Source organism: Triticum dicoccoides, chromosome 4A (genome assembly GCF_002162155.2).
Source record: "Triticum dicoccoides isolate Atlit2015 ecotype Zavitan chromosome 4A, WEW_v2.0, whole genome shotgun sequence".
In the NCBI taxonomy this organism is placed as follows: Eukaryota; Viridiplantae; Streptophyta; class Magnoliopsida; order Poales; family Poaceae; genus Triticum; species Triticum dicoccoides.
Window position 1 is genome coordinate 701951577 of NC_041386.1, and position 11482 is coordinate 701963058.

The window sequence follows — 11482 nt, forward strand, 5'->3', positions numbered from 1 at the left end:
ATTTTCTGAAGAAATTTTTCTATGGCTGCATAGATTGAGAAAAATACATACTTTTACCCCTCTAAGAGTTCATATTTTTTCATTGCCCCCAGACATACTTGCTAAACTAAGTCTGAGCGCATAGTTACTATTCTGCGCTCTGGCCGAACAGCGCACCCCCATTTTTTTCGATCAGAGGGGCCACACAGCCCTCATTTTTATTACGAAAATGGAGTCACAGCATACAAATCAAGTCTCCTACAAACTTAACTTTCGATGCCTAACATATGCATCAGGAAAAACTTCTCCTACATCTTGTGGCACCTCAAACTGCACCTACAGGATGCTACAGCAAAAGAACGCTCCCAAAGCTCCGTCGCTACATATGTTGCCTAACATTTTGCATCAGGGGAAATAAACTCCTACAACCTGAGATACCAAACTCTGCACCTACAGGGTGCTATAGCAAAAGAACAAGAGAGATCATCGCAAATGCTACATCTTTCAACACTTTATCAACAAAGCCTCCGTACAACAGGGCTCCAGCCGTAAGCACGCTTGAAGACACTATATTCATGGGATCATACATTGAGATTCATGCAAAAAATTCTTTTTTCCTTCCTTACATGGTATGCCACTGGGCTGAGACTTGGTTAAATCTCAGTCGTCCAAGACCTAGCTACTCACTCTGTGCGTTCGGTTTATTCGGTTTACATGGTTCGGTTTATACGGTTTTTCGGTTTGTACGGTATTAATACTTCGGTAAATACAGTATGAAATTAAAATACGGTTCGTTTTTGGTATATATCAAATTATTTCGGTATGGTTTCGGTATATACCATAATAACCAAAGTTGACGCGAATTTGAAAATGACATCGTAACAATTTACAAATTTATGACTCAAAACACATACTATTTTACACAAATACTATATAATTGTATATATAAGTATATATGCATGAATTGATTCATACCTTGATTTTTATGGACGTGCTTAGCATTTTTTAAAGAGAAAAATAACTATGTTATGAGAAAAATGTACGTGCTTGGTAGTGAATTTGACTCATGTACAAGAAAAAAATGATAACTTGTATGGTTGTTTGCCTCAAGAAATATAAATTTATTTTTACTTCGGTTTATTTGGTTAACCATTCGGTTTTTCGGTATATACCATAAAAACCAAAGTTCAAAACGGTATGAAAAGTTCATACCATACCAAAACCAGAAACCATAAAAACTGTAAAATTGGTTCGGTTCGGTTTATTTTCGGTATGGTTTTTCGGTTCGGTTTCAAAATGCACAGAGTGACTAGCTACACCCATTTTGAAAACAAATGTATGAATCACCACTTATAGTTACCCCTACTGCCCATTTGCGGTAATTTGTAATGCTAGACAGGCACACTTGAACTTGATGGAACTGGATCCTCTAACATACACAATGGATGTTAGAGAAGCTATAGTACCCTAACTTTCCTTCTGTTAATCCATACAACTAAGGTTAAAATAACTTAAATTAATTTTAAAATTACAGATCTAGTATGTACATTCATAGTAATTACATACAAACAAGTTGATGGAGAGATAAAATTAATTTTGGATTTTTATATCTACAGTAATTACCAAAAGTAAATAACCTGCTAATAGTCTCTAACATTTCTTCTTCATTTGACACTAGACGAGCACTGTAACACCGTGACTTCCCTTCTCTAAGTTAGAGGATCCAGTTACGAACTTGATAGAGGTGAACTCGTCATGACCCCTTGATCGGGAAGAAGTATTTCATTTCAAGATACTCCCTTCGATCAATATCACTGAAATTGTACTAAACCATCAAATAATGTGGATCGATCGTACTAAAGTTCTACTAAAACAACGACGAGTAATATGGGTCGGAGAAGGTAGTACTTTTTTTCTTCATCTACTAGATGACACGCATTGCGCAAACAAATACAATTTATCAACCACCCTACATGCATTTTGTAGTCCTCACCTGATTGGAAAGAATCGCAACTGTTGGGGAACGTAGTAATTTCAAAATTTCCTACGCACACGCAAGATCATGGTGATGCATAGCAATGAGAGGGGAGAGTATGTCCACGTACCCTCATAGACCGTAAGCGGAAGCGTTAGCACAACGCGGTTGATGTAGTCGTACGTCTTCACGATCTGACTGATCCAAGTACCGGACGTACGGCACCTCCGAGTTCAGCACACCTTCAGCTCGATGACGTCCCTCAAACTTCGATCCAGCCGAGCTTTGAGGGAGAGTTCCGTCAGCACGACGACGTGGTGACGATGATGATGTTCTACCGACGCAGGGCTTCACCTAAGCACCGCTACGATATTATCGAGGTGGGTTGTGGTGGAGGGGCACCGCACACGGCTAAGAGATCCAAGGGATCAATTGTTGTGTCTATGGGGTGCCCCCTGCCCCCGTATATAAAGGAGCAAGGGGGGAGGCGGCCGGCCTAGGAGGAGGGTGCGCCAAGGGGGAGTCCTACTTCCACCAGGAGTAGGACTCCTCCTTCCCTTGTTGGAGTAGGAGAGAAGGAAAGAGGGGGAGAGGAAGAAGGAAAAGGGGGCTGCACCCCTTGTCCAATTCGGACCAAAGGGGGAGCGCACGCCTCCTTCCTTTTGGCCTCTCTCCTCTATTCCCGTATGGCCCAATAAGGCCCATATACTCCCCGGCGAATTCCCGTAACTCTCCGGTACTCCAAAAAATACCCGAATCACTCGGAACCTTTCCAAAGTCCGAATATAGTCGTCCAATATATCGATCTTTACGTCTCCACCATTTCGAGACTCCTTGTCATGTCCCCGATTTCATCCGAGACTCGGAACTACCTTCGTTACATCAAAACACATAAACTCATAATATAACCGTCATCTAACTTTAAGCATGCGAACCCTACGGGTTCGAGAACTATGTAGACATGACCAAGACATGTTTCCAGTCAATAACCAATAGCGGAATCTGGATGCTCATATTGGCTCCTACATATTCTACGAAGATCTTTATCGGTCAAACCGCATAACAACATATGTTGTTCCCTTTGTCATCGGTATGTTACTTGCCCGAGATTCGATCGTCGGTATCTCAATACCTAGTTCTATCTCGTTACCGGCAAGTCTCTTTACTCGTTATGTAATGCATCATCCCGCAACTAACTCATTAGTCATATTGCTTGCAAGGCTTATAGTGATGTGCATTACCGAGAGGGCCCAGAGATACCTCTCCGACAATCGGAGTGACAAATCCTAATCTCGAAATATGCCAACTCAACAAGTACCTTCGGAGACACCTGTAGAGCTCCTTTATAATCACCCAGTTACGTTGTGACGTTTGGTAGCACACAAAGTGTTCCTCCGGTAAACGGGAGTTGCATAATCTCATAGTCATAGGAACATGTATAAGTCATGAAGAAAGCAATAGCAACATACTAAACGATCAAGTGCTAAGCTAACAGAATGGGTCAAGTCAATCACATCATTGTCCTAATGATGTGATCCCGTTAATCAAATGACAACTCTTTTGTCCATGGCTAGGAAACTTAACCATCTTTGATTCTCGAGCTAGTCAAGTAGAGGCATACTAGTGACATTATGTTTGTCTATGTATTCACACATGTATTATGTTTCCGGTTAATACAATTCTAGCATGAATAATAAACATTTATCTTGAAATAAGGAAATAAATAATAACTTTATTATTGCCTCTAGGGCATATTTCCTTCAGTCGCCCACTTGCACTAGAGTCAATAATCTAGTTCACATCACCATGTGATTTAACACTAATATTCACTGCATGTGATTAACACCCATAGTTCACATCGTCATGTGATCAACACCCAAAGGGTTTACTAGAGTCAATAATCTAGTTCAGATCGATATGTGATTAACACCCAAAGAGTACTAATGGTGTGATCATGTTTTGCTCGTGAGAGAAGTTTAGTCAACGGGTCTGTCACATTCAGAGCCGTGTGTATTTTGCAAATATTCTATATCTACAATGCTCTGCACGGAGCTACTTTAGCTAATTGCTCCCACTTTCAATATGTATCCAGATTGAGACTTAGAGTCATCTGGATTAGTGTTAAAACTTGCATCAATGTAAGTTTTACGACGAACCTCTTTTATCACCTCCATAATCGAGAAATATTTCATTAGTCCTCACTAAGGATATTCTTGACTACTGTCCAATGATCTACTCCTAGATCAAAATTGTACTCCCTTGCCAAACTCAGAGCAAGGTATACAATAGGTATGGTACACAACATAGCATACTTTATAGAACCTATGACTGAGGCATAGGGAATGACTTTTCATCCTCTTTCTATTTTCTGCCATGGTCGGGTTTTGAGTCTTACTCAACTTCACACCTTGCAACACAGGCAAGAACTCCTTCTTTGACTGTTCCATTTTGAACTACTTCAAAATCTTATCAAGGTATGTACTCATTGAAAAATCTTATCAAGTGTCTTGATCTATCTATATAGATCTTGATGCTCAATGTGTAAGCAGCTTCACCAAGGTCTTGCTTTGAAAAACTCTTATTCAAGTATCCTTTTATGCTATCCAGAATTTATATATCATATCCAATCAACAATATGTCATCTACATATAGTATTAGAAATGCTACAGATCTCCCACTCACTTTCTTGTAAATACAGGCCTTTCCAAAAGTCTGTATAAAACCATATGCTTTGATCAATTCATCAAAGCGTATATTCCAACTCCGAGATGCTTGCACTAGTCCATTGATGGATCCCTGGAGCTTGCACATTTTGTTAGCACCTTTTGGATCGACAAAACCTTTTGGTTGAATCATATACAACTCTTCTTCTAGAAATCCATTCAGGAATGCAGTTTTGACATCCATTTGCCATATTTCATAATCATAAAATGCGGCAATTGCTAACATGATTCAGACAGACTTAAGCATCGATACGAGTGAGAAAAACTCATCGTATTCAACACCTTGAACTTTTCAAAAAAAACTTTTTGCGACAAGTCGAGCTTTGTAAATAGTAACACTACTATCAGCGTTTGTCTTCCTCTTGAAGATCCATTTATTTTCTATGGCTTGCCGATCATCGGGCAAGTCCACCAAAGTCCATACTTTGTTCTCATACATGGATCCCATCTCAGATTTCATGGCCTCAAGCCATTTCGCGGAGTCTGGGCTCATCATCGCTTCCTCATAGTTCGTAGGTTCGTCATGGTCTAGTAACATGACTTCAGAATAGGATAATCGTACCACTCTGGTGCGGATCTTAATCTGGAAGATCTACAAATTTTGGTAGTAACTTGATCTAAAGTTTGATGATCATCATCGTTAGCTTCCTCACTAATTGGTGTAGGAATCACTGGAACTAATTTCTGTGATGAACTACTTTCCAATTCGGGAGAAGGTACAATTACCTTATCAAGCTCTACTTTCCTCCCGCTCACTTCTTTCGAGAGAAAATCTTTCTCTAGAAAGGATCCATCTTAGCAACGAATAACTTGTCTTCAGATCTGTGATAGAAGGTGTACCCAATAGTTACCTTTGGGTATTCTATGAAGATGCACTTCTCCAATTTGGGTTCGAGCTTATCAGGTTGAAACCTTTTCACATAAGCATCGCTGCCCCAAACTTTAAGAAACGACAACTTTGGTTTCTTGCCAAACCACAGTTCATAAGGCGTCGTCTCAACGGATTTTGATGGTGCCCTATTTAAAGTGAATGCAATTGTCTCTAATGCATAACCCCAAAACGATAGTGGTAAACCAATAAGAGACATCATAGATCACTCAATATCCAATAAAGTGTGGTTACGATGTTCGGACACACCATAACGTTGTGGTGTTCCAGGTGGTGTGAACTGTGAAACTATTCCACATTGTTTTATATGAAGGCCAAACTCATAACTCAAATATTCTCCTCCACGATCAGATCGTAGAAACTTTATTTTCTTGTTACGATGATTCTCCACTTCACTCTGAGATTCTTTGAACTTTTCAAATGTTTCAGACTTGTGTTTCATATACTCATATCTGCTCAAATCATTTGTGAAGGTCAGAAAATAACAATACCTGCCACGAGCATCAACACTCATTGGACCACATACATCGGTATGTATTATTTCCAACAAGTCAGTAGCTCGTTCCATTGTTCCGGAGAATGGAGTTTTAGTCATCTTGCCCAAAAGGCAAGGTTCGCAAGCATCAAATGATTCATAACCAAGTGATTCCAAAAGTCCATCTTAATGGAGTTTCTTCATGTGCTTTACACCGATATGACCCAAACGGCAGTGCCACAAATAAGTTGCACTATCATTATCAACTTTGCATATTTTGGCATCAATATTATGAATATGTGTATCACTACGATCGAGATCCAACAAACTATTTTCATTGGCTGTATGACCATTGAAGGTTTTATTCATGTAAACAGAACAACAATTATTCTCTTGACTTTAAATGAATAACTATATTGCAATAAACATGATCAAATCATATTTATGCTCAACGCAAATGCCAAATAACATTTATTTAGGTTTAACACTAATCCCGAAAGTATAGGGAGTGTGCGATGATGATCATATCAATCTTGGAACCACTTCCAACACACATCATCAGTTCACCCTCAACTAAACCCGGGCAAACGTCGGGCCGGGCCGGGTTTCGGGCCGGGCTTGTAAAAGCCCGACCTTCATTTCCCAAGCCCGAGCCCGGCCCGAAGCCCAAAATACTCCCTATTTTCAAGCCTGAGCCCGGCCCGAAATCGAGCCCGAAGCCTGAAAGCCCGGCCCGAACGTTGTTTTTTAGTGTACGCACGTGCAAGCCCGACCCGAAGCACAAAAGCCCGGCCCGAAATACATAAAAAATGAAGCCCGAGCCCGGCCCGAACTATCTTCCGGGCTGCAAAACTAGGCCCAAGCCTGGCCCGAACGTCAAGCCCGACCCGGGTTTTTCGGGCCGGGCTCGGGCCGGGTCGTCGGGTCGGGCTGCCCATGCCCGGGTTTACCCTCAACTAGTCTCTGTTTATTCTATAACTCCTGTTTCGAGTTACTAATATTAGCAACCGAACAAGTATCAAATACTCAGGCGCTACTATAAACACTAGTAAGGTACACATCAATAACATGTATATCAAATATACCCTTGTTCACTTTGCCATCCTTCTTATCCACCAAATATTCAGGGCATTTCCGCTTCCAGTGACCATTTCCTTTGCAGTGTAAGCACTCAGTTTCAGGCTTTGGTACAGCTTTGGGCTTCTTCGCGGGAGTGACAACTTGTTTGTCATTCTACTTGAAGTTTCCTTTCTTTCCCTTTGCCCTTTTCTTGAAACTAGTGGCCTTGTCAATCATCAACACTTGATGCTCTTTCTTGATTTCTACCTTCATCAATTTCAACATCACGAAGAGCTCGGGAATCGTTTTCGTCATCATTTGCATACTATAGTTCATCATGAAGTTCTACTAACTTGGTGATGGTGACTAGAGAACTCTGTCAATCACTACCTTATCTCGAAGATTAACTCCCACTTGATTCAAGCAATTGTAGTACCCAGACAATCTGAGCACATGCTCACTAGTTGAGAAATTCTCCATCTTTTAGCTATAGAACTTGTTGGAGACTTCATATCTCTCAACTCGGGTATTTGCTTGAAATATTAACTTCAACTCCTGGAACTTCTCATATGGCCCATGACGTTCAAAACATCTTTGAAGTCCCGATTCTAAGCCATAAAGCATGGTGCACAAAACTATCAAGTAGTCATCATATTGAGCTAGCCAAACGTTCATAACGTCTGCATCTGCTCCTGCAATAGGTCCGTCACCTAGCGGTGCATCAAAGACATAATTCTTCTGTGCAGCAATGAGGATAAACCTCAAATCATGGACCAAGTCCGCATCATTGCTACTAACATCTTTCAACATAGTATTTATCTAGGAACATATAAAAAACATAGGAAAGCTATATTGCGAGCTATTGATCTACAACATAATTTGCAAAAAATTACCAGGACTAAGTTCATGATAAATTAAAGTTCAATTAATCATATTACTTAAGAACTCCCACTTAGATAGACATCCCTCTAATCGTCTAAGTGATCACGTGATCCAAATCAACTAAACCATGTCCGATCATCACGTGAGATGGAGTAGTTTTCAATGGTGAACATCACTATGTTGATCATATCTACTATATGATTCACGCTCGACCTTTCGGTCTCCAGTGTTCCAAGGCCATATCTGTATATGCTAGGCTCGTCAAGTTTAACCTGAGTATTCCGCGTGTGCAACTGTTTTGCACCCGTTGTATTTGAACGTAGAGCCTATCACGCCCGATCATCACGTGGTGTCTCAGCACGAAGAACTTTCGCAATGGTGCATACTCAGAGAGAACACTTATACCTTGAAATTTAGTTAGAGATCATCTTATATAATGCTATCGCCGAACTAAGCAAAATAAGATGTATAAAAGATAAACATCACATGCAATAAAAAATATGTGACATGATATGGCCATGATCATCTTGCGCCTTTGATCTCCATCTCCAAAGTATTGTCATGATCTCTATTGTCACCGGCACGACACCGTGATCTCCATCGTCTTGATCTATATCAATATGTCGTCACATGGTCGTCTCGCCAACTATTGCTCTTGCAACTATTGCTATCGCATAGCAATTAAGTAAAGCAATTATTTGGCGCTTGCATCTTATGCAATAAAGAGACAACCATAAGGCTTTTGCCAGCTGCCGATAACTTCAGTAAAACATGATCATCTCATACAACAACTTATATCTCATCACATCTTGACCATATCACATCACAATATGCCCTGCAAAAAACAAGTTAGACGTCCTCCACTTTGTTGTTGCAAATTTTACGTGGCTGCTATGGGCTGAACAAGAACCGTTCTTACTTACGCATCAAAACCACAATGATAGTTCGTCAAGTTAGTGTTGTTTTAACCTTCTCAAGGACCGGGTGTAGCCACACTCGGTTCAACTAAAGTTGGAGAAACTGACACCCGTCAGCCACCTATGTGCAAAGCACGTCGGTAGAACCAGTCTCGTGTAAGCGTACGCGTAATGTCGGTCCGGGCCGCTTCATCCAACAATACCACCGAACCAAAGTATGACATGCTGGTAAGCAGTATGACTTGTATCGCCCACAACTCACTTGTGTTCTACTCGTGCATATAACATCAACGCATAAACCAGGCTCTGATGCCACTATTGGGGAACGTAGTAATTTCAAAATTTTCCTACGCACACGCAAGATCATGATGATGCATAGCGACGTGAGGGGAGAGTATGTCCATGTACCCTCGTAGACCGTAAGTGGAAGCGTTAGCACAACATGGTTGATTTAGTCGTACGTCTTCACGATCCGACCGATCCAAGTACCGAACATACGACACCTCTGAGTTCAGCACATGTTCAGCTCGATGACGTCCCTCAAACTCCGATCCAGCCGAGCTTTGAGGAAGAGTTCCATCAGCACGACCGCGTGGTGACGATGATGATGTTCTACTGATGCAGGGCTTCACCTAAGCACCGCTATGATATTATCGAGGTGGGTTGTGGTGGTGGGGGCACCGCACATGGCTAAGAGATCCAAGGGATCAATTGTTGTGTCTATGGGGTGCCCCCCTTCCCCCGTATATAAAGGAGCAAGGGGGGAGGCGGTCCGCCTAGGAGGAGGACGCGCCAAGGGGGAGTCCTACTCCCACCGGGAGTAGGACTCCTCCTTCCCTTGTTGGATTAGGAGAGAAGGAAAGAGGGGGAGAGGAAGAAGGAAAAGGGGGTTGCGCCCCTTGTCCAATTCAGACCAGAGGGGGAGCGCACGCTGTCGTGGTCCTAAGACTGACAGTAGAAAGGGGGGTAGGTATGGAGAGGCAAGATCTCAGCTATGGTGAAGGTGTACACACAGGATTTACAAGTTCAGGCCCTTCATAGTGGAAGTAACAACCCTACGTCTTGGTGCCCGGAGGCGGTCGATTGGATTATGTGTGTGATATTACAGGGGGTGCGAACCCTTGTGCCAGGGGAGGGGGTGGCTTATATAGAGTGTGCCAGGACCCCAGCCCTCCTCCATTACAAGCGGTTCAATGTACATAAAGACAGGGCGTTACTGATAACGCCAACCATAAGTGCTATTAATGATCTTAAAGACTACGAAGTGAACGCCTGACCGTTGCAGTGCTGAGCGACTCCTGGTCTTCAGTAGGTCGAGTGACTCTCCATATGGTCGAGTGACGGTAGGGAGGAGGACCTCCGAGTGATGTGGCCGTCGAGTGGATTGCACTCGACATGTTCAACCGGCGCTCTCTTGTTGTCTCTTGGTCCTTTTATCTTCCAGGGTAGTGACCTTGGGTAGGACGTATAGGTCAGGCCTATGACCCTACCCCAGGTCTGCATCCTCATCAGTAGACCCCAAATGGATTAAGGTGCGAGTGGAAAGTGAAGGAAATATGCCCTAGAGGCAATAATAAAGTTATTATTTATTTCCTTATATCATGATAAATGTTTATTATTCATGCTAGAATTGTATTAACCGGAAACATAATACATGTGTGAATATATAGACAAACAGAGTGTCACTAGTATGCCTCTACTTGACTAGCTTGTTAATCAAAGATGGTTATGTTTCCTAACCATAAACAAAAGAGTTGTTATTTGATTAACAGGATCACATCATTAGTTGAATGATCTGATTGGCATGACAAATTCCGTTAGCTTAGCACTCGATCATTTAGTATGTTGCTATTGCTTTCTTCATGACTTATACATGTTACTATGACTATGAGATTATGCAACTCCCGTTTACCGGAGGAACACTTTGTGTGCTACCAAACATCACAACATAACTGGGTGATTATAAAGGTGCTCTACAGGTGTCTCCAAAGGTACTTGTTGGGTTGGCGTATTTCGAGATTAGGATTTGTCACTCCGAATGTCGGAGAGGTATCTTTGGGCCCTCTCGGTAATGCACATCATTTAAGCCTTGCAAGCATTGCAACTAATGAGTTAGTTGCGAGATGATGTATTACGGAACGAGTAAAGAGACTTGCCGGTAATGAGATTGAACTAGGTATTGGATACCGACGATCGAATCTCGGGCAAGTAACATACCGATGACAAAGGGAACAACGTATGTTGTTATGCGGTCTGACCGATAAAGATCTTCGTAGAATATGTAGGAACCAATATGGGCATCCAGGTCCCGCTATTGGTTATTGACCGGAGACGTGTCTCGGTCATGTCTACATTGTTCTCGAACCGTAGGGTCCGCACGCTTAAAGTTACGATGACAATTGCTTTATGAGTTTATATATTTTGATGTACCGAAGTTTGTTCGGAGTCCCAGATGTGATCATGGACATGACGAGGAGTCTCGAAATGGTTGAGACATAAAGATTGATATATTGGACGACTATATTCGGACACCGGAATTGTTCTGGGTGATTTCGAAGAAAACCGGAGTGCCGGGGGGGGGGG